Source organism: Sceloporus undulatus, chromosome 2 (genome assembly GCF_019175285.1).
Source record: "Sceloporus undulatus isolate JIND9_A2432 ecotype Alabama chromosome 2, SceUnd_v1.1, whole genome shotgun sequence".
NCBI lineage: Eukaryota > Metazoa > Chordata > Lepidosauria > Squamata > Phrynosomatidae > Sceloporus > Sceloporus undulatus.
The window spans coordinates 328357788-328378319 of record NC_056523.1 but is presented as its reverse complement, the minus strand read 5'-3'; the positions used below and the strand labels follow the sequence as shown (position 1 = coordinate 328378319).

Below are 20532 nucleotides of genomic sequence, written 5' to 3'. Positions count from 1 at the left end.
ACATTTCTTCTTTGACAAATTGGTTCCAGCTTATGTTCATCCTTGTACTTACAGAAACTAATCAGGATGATCTGACATCACCAGGGAGATGCCAGCTTCCACAGCTGAGAGGAAGGGTCTGTTTAAGGACCACCATCAGTTTCAGAGAAGTACCACAACATCACTCAGGATAGTAAAACACAGGGCTGAAATGCTTATAATAAAGAGTTATGACAGAGGCCAGAATTAGAGGGTAGCCCAGGAGATCTTAGGGCACAGATCTGAGACATGGGTTCATCCCCTGGTGATGTCACAAATGGTGGGCCATAATGGTGTCATTAAGCACGATACACAAAGCATTCTCCCCCAGTTTCTCAAATCATGTCATTCCAGTAATGAACATGAAGTCTAATACAGATGCGGGGGGAGGAGGTGTTGTCTCTGGCTGGAAATTCAGTTTGCCAAGCTCTGCCCTGAGCAGAATTAAAATCGGGGGAATTTCCAAACCCTGTTTTTAACACCTTTACAAGCACTGCTTCTGAGGATACATGGGTTCTGAAGTCCAGCCAAAGAATACTTCTTCCCAGCTCTGCTTAGAATAGAAAAGTCTACAGTAGTTGTCTGAACATGTGCATTTGTGTGTGTATACATAAAATCTCCTCAGTTCTATCAGTTAATCTCAGCTAGAGCAGAATGTTGAATGGTGAGTCAACACTTAGGTAAATCTAAATGATTTAATGGCTTTACCCTAGTTTGTACCAGCATGTGTGTATCTTTCAAGACAATCTTGTATGCAAAAGGATCTTGCAGCACCTTTGAGACTAACTGAAAAACAGAAGCTAGTAACATGAGCTTTGATAGACTTGAGCCTACTTCCTTGGATGCATGTGGTCATGCTACTGACTTCTGTCTTTCTGTTAGTCTCAAAGGTGCTGCAAGTTCCCTTTGCAAACTGATTTTCCAGACTAATGGGGCTACGTCTTTGAGTTCTACCATCTTTGGGTACTGTTGGTGGATGTATTTAAGAAGGGACCCTTGCATGTTTAAGAGTCTGTTTAAGGATGACATCTTAATCAAGTTGTGCAAATGGCAAAGCAAGATTTTTGGAAAAAAATGAAAGGGTGTTTACATTTTTTTTTAAAAAAACACCAAACCTCCAGCTTTTCCCCCCACAAATACATTTTTTTCATGAAAAAAGTCCTGCAATGCAAAGAGTCTTTCACTGCTTGACCATTTTCTTGACAGGGTGTCACTGACGATGAAAACATTGGTCAGCATCTCTCTAGAGAATACACATAGCTCCAGCGATACAGCCGCTTTGGTACTGTCTGCACTGGCCAAGATTCTCTGGAACCCATCTGCAGAATCCATCGCTAGAACCCACCTGCAGGGACCATATCCACTGCAAGACCCTGATACTTCCCTCAGATGGCTACACAAAGTTTGGTTCTGATGGTTGCTGGAGCAGAGGGTACTGCTGTGGAAATGCGGCAACTACAAACATGAAGAGACCAGGTACTGAATAAAAAGGGATTCTTTCATTGTCCAAATCACAAAAAAAGTTGTAAATGCTATGCTGTAGAATTAAGAGCTTCAGTAGACACTAACTAACACCATCATAAATTCTGCTTCAGTTTCTGTTATCATATCATTGTCTCTCGGGACCCCCTGTCCCTGTCATGAATTGCCCTTTATAATTTATTCAGCTTGTACTTGCCGGGTTCCTTTCTACTTATCATTCATCTTTACAGTTGTACATAAAATTAGATTGATCCACCTCTGCCAGACCCGTCAAGAAGAGAAAAGTTGTCATTGAATAACACATAAAGCAAATGAAGACCCAATGACAGGCTTTTCTTGAATGCCATGGAAATTGTCCGCTGAGGACCAAATGTGGGGAGGGAAGTGTCAAGAGAGACAGAAGGAGATGGAGGGATTCTAACCTTTGTAATCAGATTTTTTAATTTGCAATCAAAGGACTAGGACCTCTGGGAACTCTTAACCCTCCTCTCAGTTAAAATAAAAGTTAAAGAAAAATATTCTAATGCCACACTGTAATTCTAGAAACAGCACTCTCTGTACATATTAGCCACGAGGCCCAAAACTGGTTCTACTGACCTTTGGACCATAGGCTCTCAGACACATCTTGCAGTAAGTTGTGATGTTTCCTAGCATGGGACATGGAGCTAGTGTATTGCTGATAATATATGCTGCTCATAGAAGGCTTTAAACCGTCTAAAACCCATCACACAAATTTTCTGTATTATGCTTGCAGCAATCCTATGAGCCAGTCCATCACCCCAACATTGTAAGTAAAGGGTCTGAAAGATCAGACAAGTGCCTAGGTGTATTCCTTGGCAGTGACTGTGCTTTTGCTAGTTTAAATCTACATTGAGAGTTACACAGTGGTTGTACTACTCCATCCTTCTGCTGAGTACCAGCATTGTGCAACCCTTCTGCATTATATGCCATGTGATTTCCTATTGTCCCATTGTTCAATGGGGAATGCACAATAATTGTTCTCATGATGCATTAAATCTATGTTGCCCCCCCCTTTTTTTTTTAACTGGAAACCTGAAAATTTTCACAGGAAAGAATATTCAAAAATGTGTGGAAAATAGTCAAATATACTGAGCACCAAAAACCCCTGACAAGAAGAATCCTAGACTAAAAAAAATCTTTGCAGTTTGGGACTTACTCTGTGCAAAATTTGCATCTGGTTTTGTGTGTGTGTGTGTGTGTGTGTGTATTAAAAAACAGTATTTTCTGCGTAGGCAATATTTCTATGTAGAAATATTGTTTCCTGCACAGATAGTGCTGTTTCCTATGCCACATGGGCATTTTTTCACTGAATGAGTCCTGAATTGCAAATAGTCTTCAAAAAATGTACAGGCAGAAGAAAATTGGAGAAAGAATTGCTCATTGTTCACCTTTCAGAAGACAATTGGGAAAGAATTGTTCCACTAGCCAGTGTTGTCTGGAGAGTTAGTTTATGATTTGAATGGAACTACACTTGGATTTGGGAACAACTACAGTCCTTGGAGTTTGTTTTACACTGAGGCCAAGGTAAAATTAATCCCCAAATAGACTTTTTTAAAACAACAACACAAGAAAATGAAACTCAAAAGTTTGCCAGCTGGTCTCAGACTTGCATAAATATGTTTGGGATGTCAAAATCAAAATTAAAATTGTTTAACAAATGTAAGTTCCAGAAAAATAACAAAATTAGTAAAAAATTCCAAATTTTTTTAAATGGTAGATATCAGATATAATTGACAAATTACATCCCAAACGTTCCTGGGGTCTCTGTTTTTCATGCCATTAGGCAAACACTTCAAAATATCTCTGTGATCCAACATGTGGATTTGTACAGCATAATAGGCAGACAGTTTACATTATAGCATAGCTTGTTGCATTTTATTGTGTTTATGGGTTTAGTGTAAATCGCCTCAAACGCTCATTGAGTAGAGGGGGTGAGTCAGAAATCCTTTTCTGACATGCACATGAATTCTAGCATTAATATCGTATGTGCATCCTAGATACAACTGCCAAGAAAATACATAGAGAAATTTGATTCAACGCTTCCACGAATACATTGACCCAATTTTTCGTGCATTGTGAATACGATCTGTTCATTTGAATATGGTCTAGTCAACTGAGCTCAGCATGCTGACGCAGTCTATGTAGCACTCCCATAACAGTCAGTGTTGGCCTTGCATATTTCCCCAGGTGCACACATGTGCAGCTACGCATACCTCCTCCGGTGCACACATCTGCACACATTCGATAGCAAACAGAGAACTTTACAGTATTCACTGAGATACACACAGAGAGACAGGCAATACTGGGATTATTCATATCTATCACTCCTTAACAATAAAGCAGAAATTTATCACGTAAGATTTTGTTGCCTAACAGCAAAAGCACATGTTCAAACATGTACAGATATTCCATGGAGGTTTTAGCAACCTACTGCAAGAAACAGAAACAAAAACCAATCTGGTTACTTGGTTTCATACATGAATGTGTGCATTACATGAAAATGAACACAATAATATGATCATAATCTCATATTTTCAAGCTTAGGACAAAATGGGTCAAACCTGGCAAAACCAAAATTCGTAGCTTAACCTATGCACCCAGTATGTCAATACTATTATAAGGAGGGTTTAATGATCTGAACTCAAGTCTATGGCAATTTTGAAATGTCAACTTGAGGATTATTTTAAAAAATAACAACAATAATTTCACAGATTCTAAGTTAATGAAGGAACTGTATATGAAACAATATACATGAAACAATGACAATGTCTACATAGACCAATAGACTGGAATGAGTCATGTTACCAACCTGGGTCCATTTAAAAGGTCCACTCTTGTGGACTACAAGCAACCCACAGCCAGACTTTTCTCTCCTCTCTTTGTACCTTACTTTACCCTCAGCCAGACATGAGTCCCAGCTGATGTCAATTGGAAATCCCTTCTCAACAAGAGAGTTGACCCTGCATACACTGTACCAGCTATGCAGAACAGGGATAGAAATAATATCCATTACTATTCAATTCCTAGCTGGAAAATGGTTTTCTCAACATTCAGAGATCTGGGTTGGGTAGCATAAAACAAAGATGAGAATTTCATGCAGTTGTCAACATTATTCACACTCCCTCAAGTGTTCAGGGAAATTATTCTGTGCAGAAACACAAATTGATGTGTTGGTGCAAAAAATGATGGGGGTTTTACATACAAAACAACCTTGTCACCAGATAAAGCTATAATGATTGAGTGCTGTCACCATAGCTGCTGCTGACAATGCCACTCCCAGAAAAAAACCTACCTCTTAAGCAAGGCAGAGGCCCAACCCAAGAGTATCCAATGTGCTACAAATCAGAGCACTGGAAAATGCTATCTGCTGTGCATTTCCAGGCATGAGATGCAGAGAGAACAGACAGGTGGAGAGACTGCACAGAGTTCTGCAGCAGATGCATGTTTCAACTTGTCTCTCAACTAGCAATAATTTCCTGGTGCTCCAGTCTGCAGAAGCCCTTTTTGGTTGGAGTACTGCCAGGCTTACAAGGTAGCTTTTTCAGGTCATGTTTGTTCATTTACAACCAAAACCATGAACCTCAGAACTTACAAGATGGTAATTCTGGCACACTATCTTGTAAATGCTAATCAGGAAACCACTTTGTGTTTCAGGAAGAAGTAGGATTTTTGCACAAAAATTGCATGTATGTGTAAGGAGGGGGGTTGCCTGAAAGACATATTCACGTCATACACATTCAAAACAGTTTCCAGAAACAATGTGGCTTTTTGAGTATGAAACTATGTTTGTTTATTTTTCCCAGGAAAAAACTCTTATCAAGGTTGCACAAAAAAAAAAAATTCCACATGAATTTCTCGAAATATTTTTTTAATATCATAAATGTAGGATTCCCCCCCCCCCCATTTTTTTTAATTTTACTAAGCAAAACCACTATTTCCAAGAGAGCTGTATGGAGGGGGGTGGTTGGGGTGGAAAATGGTATTGTCTGCATAAAAAATAATCCCCCAAATCCCTTTGGGATGTGCAAAGACAAAGAAGTCAGAAATATTTGCTCTCTCACACAACAGAGAACTACTGAAGTCAGGGATGAAGGAGTTGAAGATGTACCTTCCTAATGGAGAATTTGTTATCCGCTGTTGCTTAGGAAGTAATGGGAAAGCCTGAGAGAGAATGGTGCCTCAAATGAGAGGTTGCTTATTCTGAAAGGATCTCTTATACAGCTAGCAGCTGCGGGCGATATGTATGTCATGCATGCACACATACACCCTTGGCCTGAAACCTGGACACTTAGCAGCCTCAACTCCTCACTCCAAAATCCTTTCAACTGGAACACCGAGAGTGAATTCTCTTTGCATTCCAGAGGAGGTTGGCATGGGGATGGGAGCAGCCAATCTTTACCTAGTGAAATGGAACTTTTAATGTTTACAAAAGAGATAGGACTCAGGTGTTTCATCTCAGCTGGCAAGCTTTGAAATACTGTCAAACTAACTAAAAGAAAACCACACACACAGAAAGTGAGAACCTTGTAATGGGAAATAACTTCCCCTCCTACCAGCCTTCACGTTCCTTTCAGATTCTATACTTTTGTCCTATAGTTGTGTTGGCAAATTATGGGCTCTCTTGAACTACGGGGCTGATGTCCAAAGAGTTTGCAGAGTGGGGGAAAAAACCCTCTCCAGGCTTCTGCCTTTTCTCCTAAATCTGTCTCCCCTCCCTTGCCCATTCCCCATTCCCCTTTCATCTTTTTATTATTTTTTTTATTTTTAAAAATTAACTTTAGAAACAAGGCAAGTTCCCCCCCAGGGAACAATTAGATCTGTTTTTCTTCAAAAAGGAGTCTTAAGGGCATAGCAAATGGTTTGTGTGCGTTCAGCACATTCATAGAGCCTTTTACTCATCTGCTCCTGCTGACCCAACTACAACTGACATTAGGAGGGCACAGCTTCTGGGGGGAAAAACAGAGGAAGAAAGAAGCCAGATGTAAGCATTTGGCTAAGCTCTGGGTGACACAATCAGCAAAATCCCAATGTATGGCTCTATTAAAGACTGTACTGCTTCAGTGCAGAGGTTGCGGAAATTCACATTTCAGTGTGACCTCTCTCCCATGATTACAGAAGCTTGATCTGGGCTACCACATTTGAGGATGATGCAGATGAAACAAAGCCATTGATGTAAATGAAGATGGAGGGTGATAAATGGATGCAGAAGTGTGTGTGTGTGTGTTATCAAAGAAAGCAAACAATAACTCTGCCTTTTATGGAGGACTCCAAGTTGATTGTGTCTTCCTGCATGGAAGGTGGTTGGGTTGGATGTTGGTCTCCTCCAACTCTATGATGCTTTATTTGTTTATTTCATTTATATATCACCATTTGTTTTGTTCCACAGGACCCAGGAGGGCACTGGAAATATTCCCAGCAGCCACCACTATGTTCTGGGTGTATCTATTTACTTTCCCATTTGGGGATATAGTCAAAGGTGTAGCCACAAATAGGGGTTTGGATAAGCAAGCCATACCAAGTAAGGTCTTATGAGAAGAAGCAGGTTTCTTTTTCCTATAACCATGGTGGGTCCTATACCCTTTCCTGGGGGAGAAGAAAATGACACTAAAACATTTGTGGTTACATGGAAATGACTAGGTGTTATTACTACAGGTTGAGTCTCCCGTATCTGGAATTTTGAAATCTGAAACACTCCAAAACCCCAAAACTATTTTCATGGGTGGCTTGAGATATTGACACCTTCCTCCATGGAAGGCTTTCTGGTGGTTAAATATACACAACCTTTGTTTCATGTATACAACTATTCAAAATATTATTAAAAAATCAGGTTATGTGTCTAATGTGTATATGAAACGAAAAGGAATTTTGTATTTAGACTAGGGTCCTATCTCCAAAATATCTCATTATGTGCATATATGCAAATATATATATTCTAAAATCTGAAAAACAAAACAAAACAAACCTGAAATCCCAAACATTTCTGATTCCAAGTGTTTCAGATGAGAAAATTTAACCTGCAGTTTCAATTCTGGCATATTTGGGGCAATGCTTTGACTTGGTGGGGCTTGGGGATAATGGTGGACAAAGTAAACCAAACCACTATATGTTTTCGGGCCATTTCACTGTGGTTATGTACATTATGTAGATTCACTGTGGTTATGAGCCAAATTTTTTTGTCCTATCAATTTAAATATTTTTTGAGGAGACCTGGGATACTGAGGAATCTTCTTGGAGGATTCAGGGCACAAGAAGGATTGGAGACTGCATAGGGTAGCTGCTGATCCACCATCCCCTGATATAGATACCACCAGCTCCCACTGGTTTTGTATGTTAGATTTTTCTAAGGTGCCCAGGTTAACTTCTTGCTAGTAACCACAACCACCATCACCATCACCACCAATCTGTTGTTCTCTAGTAAAGTTGAATAAGCTGTGACTCCTCTGTTGAATAAAAGGAAAATCTTGAGGCAAAGGTGCCATAGCTGCCTTAATAACCAGCAACCAGTACAGACAGTGGGATTGTCATTTTATATTGTAGCTATATGTTGCTTTTCTGGAGGGAAACAGAAGAACTTGGGCTTGTTCCAACACAATAGTAGTTGATGGGAAATGGTAAAGCTGTCCTCTATATTGTGCATAGGACATGGCTGTGAAGATTTCGTTTGCAATATGGTTCATGTGTACTTAAGATTTTACAAAACAGGCAAAGCATTATAGATTAGGGAATAGGTCCAAGGGAAGAAAACAAGGGAAGAAGACTGAGAGAGGGGAGGAGAGTTATTTACATAATTCATTTTAGTGGTTTTATTCTACATAGGGATATTTGAAACCTCTATTTTTAATTCCATGACAATTTCTGTGTCTTTACAATGTAGTCTGAAATATTCCTAAAAATTGTGTGTTTATTTTGAACTGTGACTGTTCCAACATTCGTCCAAATTCAGAGGATGCCACTAATTGCAATGCAATGCACATTCCCATTGTGACACCATTCACATTTGAAAAAATGTCCTCATGGATCCAGCTGCTGAGCTCCAACAGCTGTTGATCCTGCTTCAAACAGGAAACCGTAAGAGGTGGAGAAAAGGCATGTTTGGGATCAGTGTTCTTACCAACAGAACAACAACAACATGGGAAATTCATCATCTAAAAAAATATTTAACTCCATCTAGTCTGTTTCTTCGCTGTTGTCACCCAGACTTACTCTGTGACTGTAGCCCAGTAGAGGCACCCTGGTGACTCATGTGAGAGTTGAACAGGTAATTATGAGTAAAGATGGTAAGCCATAATGATTTCTTTTTTTAACTAAAGGATCCCAAAATGTAAAAACATAGGGGTCAGGCCTTGGCGTGGGCTCCAAATACTCTAGCCCCCGTTGCTCCCTGTTTCACTCAGGACCACGGTGACCAGATGCCACGGTCCCGAAGCCATCTGTTGTTGCAGTCCTGAATGGGCCATTTGCAATAAGTACTTTGTTTGTGCTCCCTTTGCTGCTGACCTCTGACTGCCTTAGGCAACTGCAGTGCAGCTTCAGCCTGATCGATGACATGCATAATCTGTACACCACACCCCTGATTCAGCCTGAAGCTGTGTGTTTCGGGCCATAGTAAGGAGAACATGGAATCTATTCATTTTTGCATGTGGGAATGAAATAAATGGAAATTTGCACCCCTCCTACTCAGTCCCTGACTGTAAGAATTTCTCATATTCATTTGAATTAAACTAGAAGCCACCTTTAGATCTCCCCACACCACCTGAAAATATCAGAGATTGAGTGGACAGAGATACCAAAGAATGAGATTGTGAACACGGCCTCACATTCAACCTTTTAACTCTCTCATGAGTAGTCTTCAGACTTGCAGAGGGTTTGTTTGCCTTCCTGGAATCCCAGCTCCATCATTAGAGATAGCATGCTATGCTCATCACCATCATCTAATCATCTATGAGCATCATATGCCTCTCAAAAGTCCAAGGTGTCCTGCTGGGGGTTTTGAATTGATACTTACCTGCAAGGTGAAGGAGGTAAGACCTGGGACTAGAGAAGCAACTGAGGTTAAACGATAAGAACAATGCAAGATGTATTTGAACACCTTGCATCAGTGAAACCAACAAAAACACCACAAAAGAGTTTAAATTAGAGCTGAGCAAAAATCTTGGGAGTTTTAAAGTTGGGGTCAACACCTGCAGGTTCACAAAGAGAAACTTTCATTTTACAGGTTTCATTGAACAGCTAAAAAAAATCAAAGGTATTTCCAATTGGGAGGATTGTTCTTAAAACCAAGTCTTAGGGGACTTGTACATGCTTCTTTCTAGCTCCAGGATCTGGATGAAACCTGCCTAAAACTGTAAGGCAGGAAATGGTTAAAAAGAACAAGGCAAAAATAAGGTACTTTTCAGCAGTAGGAAAAGTGAAAATGAAACTAAAGTTACTGTTTTGAGTGAGCTTTATAAGCAGCAACCTTTCCTTCCACCACCCAGATCTACTCATTCCCTGGAAGAAACCATCCTCTGTGCTTATCTACAAGATCATACCAATACACAGTCAAGCAAAACCCAATTTTCATAACTTGCCAAGAAATCAAATACAATACTGGGATGCCATTTCTCTCATCCCCTCTCCTTTTCTCCAAGGCATGGATTTTAATGGGTCCTGGCATCTGGAAAGGCACCTAAAATGCTGAAGTTAATAATTTGTTACTTTCTGTTCTTTCTCCTAGAGTCTTAATAGTGATATGGTGAGGTAATGCAAAGAATCATTTGCTTCAACTATATGACCTGCTCGTTCTTAGGAAAAAAGGGGGTGAGAGAAAAGAAATATGCCATCATGCTTATTAGACATGAGCTCAGTTTATTTGGATCATAAATAAAAGCTGATCTTGATAGTGTAATTACATTTCACAACATCATCCTCTGATATTAACCTTAGAGTTAAAAAAAATTAAAAAGCAGGAAGGGGGAAGTGAGCTGGGTTGTAATTTAGATATGGAATGATTTACCTTTAACAATGTAAGTAGAATAATGTAATAGTTATAACAACCACTACAGCACCAGAAAATGGGACTCCAGGAACACTTTTGAGACAAATTTGGGGGGAAAAGAATTTATAGAATAAGCTTTTCTGGACTCCTGTCTACTTTAACAGCCTCTAAACCACAAAAGTTCATCCTACAAGTTTCTTTCTCTCAGACATGTACAGGTCAGAATACATTACTTTGGGCACACTCATGCAATGACACACAGCTGTTTGCATGCACATTTCACTAAACTGATCACATGACTGGGTACCTTATTTGAGGCAGAGGCAATGGCTGTAGGTGGCACACTGGGGCACATGTGTAACCACAGCCTTGTGTCACTACAGAGGGCTCTGCATTTTCCTAGAAGACCCAGAGCAAAAGCTGAATATTTGGGGGGGGGGGGGAATAGCTTAAGTAGAGGGATAAGGTAAGTTCGGTGAAGAACTTGCCAGATGTCATCCAGACAATTTAAGGCAGGGCACTGGGCCCTGCATCATCATGCCTACTCACTATGATGCAGGGGGCAGTTGTGTTATTTGGCCTGTGCAAACATGGCCTTAGTATCAAATGTGCAACTAGTTTCTTTTAAGAATTTTTTCTGCTAAAAGAAACTAGCAAAACTAGAAGCCTAATGTAAGATGTTACTGACTGGTGCTCTGGACCATCAATAGTTTAGATTCTATCCAAGAATTTAAGTTCAGTGAGATGTCACTACATAATGTGACATGTTCCAAGCACATCTACAAAAAGTCACACTTCTTGGACCATGGCACATTATCTAATGTTACTTCGATTCCTTTATTCTTGGACAGAATCTGAATCACTCATGGTCCAAAATGCTTGTCAGTAACATCAGGTAGAATGTAAAACTAATGATTATGATGATAGTGGCAATATCCCACTTCACAAATTTCTTTTGAAGTAGAAGGGGGATATATTTTTGATTGTCCATGCCATTGCATTTCCACTTTCAATGTATGGATGTGAAAGCTGAATGGTGAAGAAAGGTGATAGGAAGAAAATCAACTCATTTGAGATGATGTACTGGAGAAGAGTTCTGGAAATACCTGGACAGCCAAAAAGACACATAAATGGGTCCAAGAGCAAATCAAGCGTGAACTCTCCCTAGAAGATAAGATGACTAAATTCAGACTGTCATACTTTTAACACATTATGAGTGGACATTAGAAAAAGACAAAATGCTTGGTAAAGTGAAAGGCTGTAAAGAAGTTAGTGGATACAGGTGGATAGAGCCAATTAAAGAAGTTACAGTCCCCAAGTTTGCAAGACTTTAGCAGGGTTGCTGATAACAAGGTGACTCGGAGGTATCTCATTCATAGGGTCACCAGAAGTCAAAGATGACTTGATAGCAATTAACAACTAAGAAGGGACAATGAATATTAAATGCCATATGCAAAGAATGTTTCTTTCTCGTCTCCTGTGTCATCACAGTCTAGATCACATTTAGCTTCCCTCCAAGATCATGGGGATGAATTTCTAATATGGTACTTTTTATCACTGTAGATTTATCAAAATCTCTCCCAAAGCACACACCGAAATCCCAACCACGGATGACTCAACTCATCTGCTTCCTCTGCCCTCTTCTCCCCCGCCTCCCGTCTCCAACCAACAGACCACTCACCTAATTTGTCTGAAAATGCCAGTGGTTGTCCCTCTGTATGAAGGATTAGCACAGATTAAGGGGGGACGGTGTTAATTGTAGGTGGGGGGAAGAGAGCAAAGCATCTCCTCAATCTGTTCTTGATTTCCCCTGTGTATGTCTGGCTGGTAATAAGCTTCCTTTAATCTGGAAGGCCCCTTGGTGATATCAGCTCCACGGACAGCAATATTGATTGCTTTTGAGAAACCATCACAGCTGCTCACCCAAATTACCTTTGATATGTGACCTTTAATGTAATTACTGCAACATCAAAGCATTTCTATAAATTATTAAAGAACTAATATACTTCATCATCCCACCATTCTATTATATGTAAAATATAAACAACTGTCAGCAAACATGTCACCAGTTTGAATCGCCCAATGTGCAAGTTGACTTGACTTTGTTTCACATTTATCCCACCACCCCGCCTCATCTCTGAATGATGGAAGGCAGCACTCAGAGGAACTGCCCAAGCCTCTTAGCACCATGGGATGAAGGAACGTCAAAAAGTAACAGAAAAGTTTATTTCTGGTTCAGCTTGCCAAAAGACATCCCTCTATTTCCCTCCACAAAACATGAACACGAAGTGCCAAGAAACATTATCAAAAATACTTTATTAATTCTCATGTTTACCTGAGTTTAGGAGATATGCAATACTCTACCAACTGATTTTGTACCAGACATAGTACATAAGATACATAAAACATATTTATGTCACTTTGCAAAGTACAGCCCCCAACTAATAGGAATAAATATTCAGGGAATCACTCTGTCTGTCTGTCTGTCTATCCATCCATCTATCTATCGAGCTATTTTTTTTTTAAAAAATAGTCAACTATGCAGTCAGAAAAAGAGACCCTGTCAATACAGAGGCCACATATAAATAACATTTATATTTATAAGTAGATTGGTTTAGTAATGCTTCAGTTTAGGATTTTAGAATAAGGTAAAAAGATGAGAGCTAGATTGCTTAATAGGAGTAAAAAGTGAGATTTTGAATCCACAGGGAAGAGGGTGGATTGGTGTCCCCTCCCATCCCTTCATCTGAGTCCTTTTGCCTATTCCTCCCATTTGTAGGCTGTCATATCTCAACCTTCTCTCCATTATTAGTAGTATTATTACTGTCACATAGATACTGTCATAACAAAATAATGTTTTGTTTTTTAAGAAATATATGAACTGGATAAGTTTTCTTCCTGCCCACCCTGTTGACCTAAGGAAGTTTTCCTTTTTTATGGCCTTGAACTATGGTTAATAATACTGACTAATGTTATCAACTACTGTTAGGACTTGCCATAAATCACATACACCCATAGAGAGCATATCATGGGATGTAGGGTTACTAGAAGACAAGGACTGTTTCCTTTAAAACAAATAATACCATTAGATCAGGGCCAAACATTGGGCAGCTTTCCAGATGTTGTTGTACTACAAATCCCAGCAGGCCCATGACTTCTGGAGTGTTGGGTAATTCCACCCCTTGCTTAGCTAGAGGTGGCCTATTTGTTTCAAGGATAACTAACCAGAAATTGAAAAAGGGTTTTTGTTTTTTTTGTTTGTTTCTTTTCAACTCCAACTCCAAAGATTCCCCATACATCATGACCAGTCATCATATTGGCTTGGCAAATAAGGAGTTGTAGTCCACAGCTGAACTTTCTCAAGCTCTGTAACTAAATGTATCCATGATCCTTGACTCTTAGACACCACGTTAAAAATGTCCCATATGTTCCTCAGCAAGGGAGCACAATTAGTATTGTAATCTTAGTGATGGACGTTTCTGCCAAGCTTCTGTCAAAAAGTAGTGGTGTGGAAGGGAAGGATAGTTATAATTATCCTAGCTATCTCAATTGTGACAAAAAACAAACAAACACCACAATGCCTCACACATTGTCTGAAACCTGGACAGGACCTCTGCCCATGATTTTGCCTCTCCCACTCTTCAGCAACAGGAAACTGAGGTTTCAGAAGAGAGAAAAATTATTCTGCAGCTACTTTATGAGTGGCTAATCTGTACCTGGGAAGGTATACTGTGCTTCAAGGTTTTCCTGAGAGGCTGAAAAAATGGGCTATGCCATGGCAAGACTTGGCTTGGCTGAGGAGAGGGTTCCCCATGTGAGAGGCTCCCTTTAGATTAGATTGGGGTCAAGATGAGAAGTTGTTTCTACTTAATATATGGAGTGTTGGCAAATTCATGTGTGCCTTGTTCTCCTCTGGATGTTTATGTTGGTGGCGTCAGGATCTGGCTCATCCACTGTAAAAAACGGTTAATTTCTTGCTTAAAATCACAAGATAATCGTACAATTCAATGTAAATATACATGCACCCTACTCTGTACCTTTCTAAAAAACAATCCTAGACCAGCTGCACTAAAATCTGTTTCTCCAGAGGTTGTAGGGATGAGTTTTGCCCCATATTGGCTAGGGCTTCTTAGAGTTGCAGTCCACCACACCTGGGGACACAGATTTGGGAACATGAGCATGGCTGCTATCTCTTAGCCTATCTTTCTCACAGTCTCCTTATACATTGTTAAAGGGGTGGGAACTTTATACTCCTTATTCTGCTTATACTGCAAACTCCAGAAAGACATAAACCTTGTGAAGCAGGAAGCTATCACATCACACCCTGAGCCTAACATCTAGCAACTATGAACTTCCCATATAATGTGTGCATGTTGATTTATGGGTACAAAATTACTCCTCCAGAACGGCAGGATGGCAAATCTGTTCTGTTTTAATGGCAGACCCACCATAATTGTTCTGTTTTTAATGGTAGCTATCCAGGTGCTGAAAGTATGTTGGGAATAGGATTCAGCAAATGGATAGATCCCATGCAACCTTGTGGAATCATGGTAGAACAGCCATTAAATCCAAACAGCTGCAGCTGCAGCCAAGGGGAGATTTCTTTCAAAAACCAGCATCATCTTCCAGAATGAAAGTATCTACAAACCACTTTTTAGAAAAGTTATCAAAATAAGAAAGTTTATCTTTAGGGAACAGTATGAATGGATCCAATGGTAGCTGGAGCTCCAATATCACTGGGGTAGTGAATCGACGTTTAAGTCGAAATTTTCAAGGGGCTAGCAAAAAGTGGCGAACATGTTTGGGAGACAGGGTTCAAGACCTTGGATAGCACCTTGAAGGTTCAGTCTGAAACTCAGAGTGGATTAACAGCCTCACTAACATCAGAGACAAAAGCTGTATCTCTGGTCTGTTTGGGAACAGTACCTCACCTGTCACAGTTGTATTGAAGACACTTTTCCATAGCAACTCCTACTTAATATGGTACTGCCCCAGGGTTGGAGGGAAATAACCATTTCCATATAGATTTAGGAGACTAGCCAGAAATACACCTTGTGAACCCCAGGTTTCTTTAGTTTTCATAATGTGCATCTCTAATAAAATGCAGTCTGTAAACTCTAACATCTCTCTGAAGCACCAGATGAATTTCTTCATTGACTTTTTAAAAAAGATTTGTCCTTACAGCTGAAGCAGAAATTGCAGAGAAGAAGAAAATAGAAAGAAAGAGATTGTCCATTAGCAGGACTAATAAACCTGGAGCCACTTCAATCACTCAGACACAGAGGCTGCGGCTAACCAGGTAGGAGGACAATTCTTTCAAAAAGGGTTGTTTGTCACATACAAAAAAATTGACTAAAGCATACCCTTGCCCCAAAAGAACACATAAATGAATGCAGGAATATCATTGTGTTTATGCCGACAGTAAATCACAGCAGAAAATATCAAACTATGGGGTGTTAGCAATGCACATTTATATTTAGTGACCCTACATGGACTAAGCAAAATATTTGTTGGTAGGCACTGAATTTGAAGTTACTAGAGGCAGCAACGACCTGGCACACCAAATTCCAAAAATGATCATATCAGAAATCTACAAGAATCTGAGGTTGACATTTGACCAATGATCCAGTTTTTGAAAAGAAACAGATATAGGGACAAACTCAAGTTGAGGTGGTATTAAAATATACATTCTGCACCGACTCCTAATTTTGAAAACTATTTCATTACTCTCACTTTGGAATCTTAGTGTTCTTCCAAACAAGGCACCCAGGTCAACACCTCTTTCACATCAGCACCTAATATTAAACATAAATTTATAATCTCAATTGACTCTCTCCCCACAAAATGCCACAGTATATGAGATTCCTTTCCAGCTTGGTCACTTACAAAAGATCATGAGGAAGACTTTGAATTAGACCACATTTCATTGGGAGGAAGTCTTGTTAAACATAGTGGGAGTCAACAGGTGTGAACTTTAATGTAAAGGATTGTGTGGTTAGTCACTGATACTTATCCACCAGCACACAGTGAGCCTATGGTTTATATTAATGATGGGGTGGGGTTGATGCTACAAGTGTGGGATGAACACTCTCCTGCCCCACAAGGCCACAGGATGCCAAAACACCTATAGTTTCTGCCTAGTTAGCTTTTCCATCCATTTCCTTTTGCCTGTAAGAAGTGAAACGACACTGTCCAGAAACTGGTTGTTATACTTTCCTCAGATAGTGTCCCCCAGGATCAAAATGACCTTCTAGAATAGGGGTGGGAACTATGTAGCCCTCTAGCTGTTGTTCAACTGCAACTCCCATCATGGTCATCATTGGCTCTACTGGCTAGGGCTGCTGGGAGCTGCAGTCCAGCAACATCTTGGCCATATATCTTCCCCAGCTGTAGGAGAACTGTATACATATTTAAAGGTGTTAGTTGGTTTGGAAAGGGAAATAGGTTTTCTTCATATTGTTTACCTCAAAGTATCCTTCTTTTGCATGGAACTCTCTATATCCCCTCACAATCTTCCTTTCCTGCTAGATATTACCTGCTTTTCCACGTGACAGAACTTTTCTAAACACTAAAGCAAGAGGATTAGTGTCCCATTGGTCATTGGGACCATTTGTTTGAGAATTCAGCATCCTGGATGGCCATTCTAAAGGTACTTCTCTTGGTAAAGAGAAAGGAGTGTGATTCCTTTGCCCCCACAACACCCCCCCCCCCCCAGCACCAGACTTTTCCTTTCTGAAGGTCTCATAAAAGATAACCAGCACAATCTGGCCCCTGTGTCCTCTGCTTTGTGCCAAACAGGAGAGGGGGATCATTTGAAAGCTAAACCAAGGATTCCATTTCAATGCAACCAGAATTCAGAGGAGCAACTGTTCCTGTGTCATCAATCTAACCATCATTCAAAGAGGAACCACACCATTATGAAATGGTGCTGGTTGACAGCACAGTCTGGACTCACCCCTGGCAGTGTCTTCTGTTCATGCAGTGCACTCTGGGCTTTAAGAGCAGACTCCCTTTCACAGTATGTTAGGAAGGCACAGCCTGTAAAAGAAAGAAAAAGCAGGAAAAAAGTAAGAACTCTACTGGAGCAGACTTCATCCAACATCCTGCTTCCACAGTGGACCTCCAAATGACTGTAAAGAACCCCCCCCCCCAAAATGGACTTCTTTCCTTATGTTTGCTGTCTAGAAATAGAAATTCCAAGATACACTGCCTCTGGACATGGAGGTTCCTTTCCCATGCTATAGCTTCACATGCTTGGTCATGTTCCTAATAAAGTCAAGGTTTAACCTTTCTAGGAAGTACACAAACAAAAGGTGCTGTATTATTTTGGGAAATAAATTATTGAAATAACTACTCTCTGTTTCAAATAGTCTGAGCTGAAGGCAGATGGATGAAGAGCATAAAAACGTTGTTCTTGGAAAGGAATGGTCTGTCTTGATTTCTCCAAGCCCTGACAGATATCAAGGACAATGAAACAGTTTTCATCCTATAGCTTTGAAACACAGGAATTTCACACACACGCGCGCACACACACACACAATGTTGGAAAACTGCACAGATCTACAGAAGCTACACAGCTCCTCCTAAAAACTACACAGCCTATCCTGAAAGTTATGCAGCCACATGTGTGTTTTGTTCAAAATTGCTTTTATTATACAATAAACATCAATGTTGCACAATAAAAAATATTGTATAAAATGGGCAATTTTGGACACAAAACCACATGGTTTTCTGCAAAATTCCTTTTTTTCTACATAAAACATCCAGCAATGTTGCACAGTGAAAATGTTCTGAAAAATGTTGTGCAAAATCAGCAAGGTTGCACAAAATGGCATGGCAATTTGTCGTGTAACCTTGCCGATATTCTTTTCTTGTGCAACTTTGCTGCTGCCATTGCTGCTGCTACTACTATTTAACACAGAAAATGTTAAGCCGCTCCGATTGCCTGAGTGCAGATGGGGTGGGATACAGATAAAGTTATTATTATTGAGAATAGGGTCCCTTTCCCAAGCACTGCTAAATGTATATTTTGTCCGAAGTCCAATTCTTAGTTCCAATTAAAGTAGTCCTATTTCAGAAGTGAGCAAATGTGGAAGGCCAGGGGAACCACATTACCCAAGTCACCTTGAGTCCTGCTCTGGTGGGTCCTGGGCAACCACAAAAACAATTCTGGGTCTGTGTTTTGCTTACCCCTGTTCTACTGAATCCTTGGGAGTTGCCTCTATGTTGACTTACCGTTTAAAACCTGATTGAATGGAGCAGAAAGTTCAACTACCTGGCTGTATCCAAAGAAACACTTAGAACAAGCGCCATATGAGTCTTTAGTTTTCGTACCTAACATTGGTAAAGATTATAGCAACTTTAGAAATCTATTTACAGGGGAAATGTTAGCCATCTGGCCTCTCTTTCTGTATGTGTATGTGTGTGTTGCTAACTCCACCATTATCTCTGCTTTGTCCTTTTTTAGGTATCCAAACTTTAAATGTAATGGAAAACAGAAACAATATGTCAGATGGAAGCAAGTAGATGTGTATAGAATCAGAGATCCTTTTTACATAAGGTAACCCCCTTACAGCTAACCAATTTGCAGGACAAATTAGATGAGTTAAGACCATCCTGGTTTCAAATTGCACAAGTTACAACATCGCACAATATACACAGGTCATTAGCCCAGAGCTTTCACTACACAGGAAACTACACATGTAAACAATTCTCTCAAAACTAGAGGACTCATTTCAAACATTTACAAAACCAGCACAGAAGATGCATGTGGTACACAGAAAGTAGTGAAAATTTGGCAATCAAATGTAAAATAAAAAAGACATATCTATTTCAGATGAGAACTGGTGGAAATGGACCATCTCATCATATACATCAGTGTCTCTGCTCTTTAAGTGTACTAGTCACTAAAACAATTTAGACATGGCATCAAATGACTGTTTAATTACACATAATAATATAATCCCTCAAAAATATTGGAGACTGTTGGTGTAAGAACATTGGGATTTATGTAGCTCTTCTGCCCCAAAGTTACACTTTTTTTGGGGGGGGATGGATCCTCTAGTCTGCTTCAATCAAATGATAAAGCAAATATCAGTTTTGTTAACATCAATTTTTGATGCAGAAAAGGCAGAACTGCAACAAAAAGTTCTGATCTCAATTCTGATTGGAGTTTTTATAGCTGAAATAGCAAGAGTCCAGTAAATGCAGTAAGATTATTTTTCCGGCTCTAGCCAGATAGGCTCGATTGGGTTGCTCTGGCTGAGAAATTGAGAATAAAATCTCAGTTTGCAAGGAAAAAAATAGCAAAAGGTAATTTTGCAGAAATATGGAATTGGTTTGTATCTCAGGTTTTGAACAGTAGGGGACTATGTGGACAGCCCTGAAAGGGTGGCCTTCAGCCACCCCTTTTATAGCCAGATCAGGGCCACAGCAACCGCACGGCACAGGCCTGATCTGGCTATTCCAAGTCATGAAAAGGAGCTGCAAAAAGTGGCTCCTTTTTGCACCCTGGAAAGGGTGTGATAGTTGCAGCACCGTGGCTTTACAGTGCTCCTTCAGCGCTCTGTTATGTGGACACAGTGCCAGATGAGTGCCATAATGCCACATGCCATGTGGAGCAGCACATGGCATCATGGTGCCCTGGGGCAGAGTTGGGGCATGCATCATGTGGATGCAACATCCAGACTCCGCTCTCATGCCAGCCTTAATGGCTGGTCTGAAAAGGGCCTAGGTTAGTCAAATGAGAAAGTAGCAACAGAAAAGTCTTCCTCTGCCTGCAGAACGAGAGTGGAGAGTGTAACAGTCCAACCACTTCAAAAAGGAAGTTTCAGGGCCTGGGAGCAGCCACTGAGAAGGATCTCTCTCTCTTTCCCACAAAACATGCAATTAAAGTGGTGGGATTGGGAGAAGTTCTTCTCCTAAGATTTTAGAGTTTGGACAAGATCATATGGGAAGATATAGCCCTTCAGATAGTCTTGGGACTCTACAGCCCCAAGGATGCCTTGGTATGTCACTATGTTCAGTGGAGGAAA

At 40.2% G+C, this 20532-nt stretch overlaps 1 protein-coding gene across 1 annotated transcript in view; it reads right to left on the bottom strand.

The window, feature by feature from the left end:
• CELF4 (CUGBP Elav-like family member 4) overlaps positions 1 to 17523 on the bottom strand; it is an 817890-nt gene extending 800367 nt beyond the window's left edge. The window contains exon 1 of the mRNA XM_042453288.1: positions 17454 to 17523. The gene's annotated coding sequence lies outside the window, so the exon portion shown is untranslated. The remainder of the gene's footprint in view (positions 1 to 17453) is intronic.
• Between the last annotated feature and the right edge of the window lie 3009 nt (positions 17524 to 20532).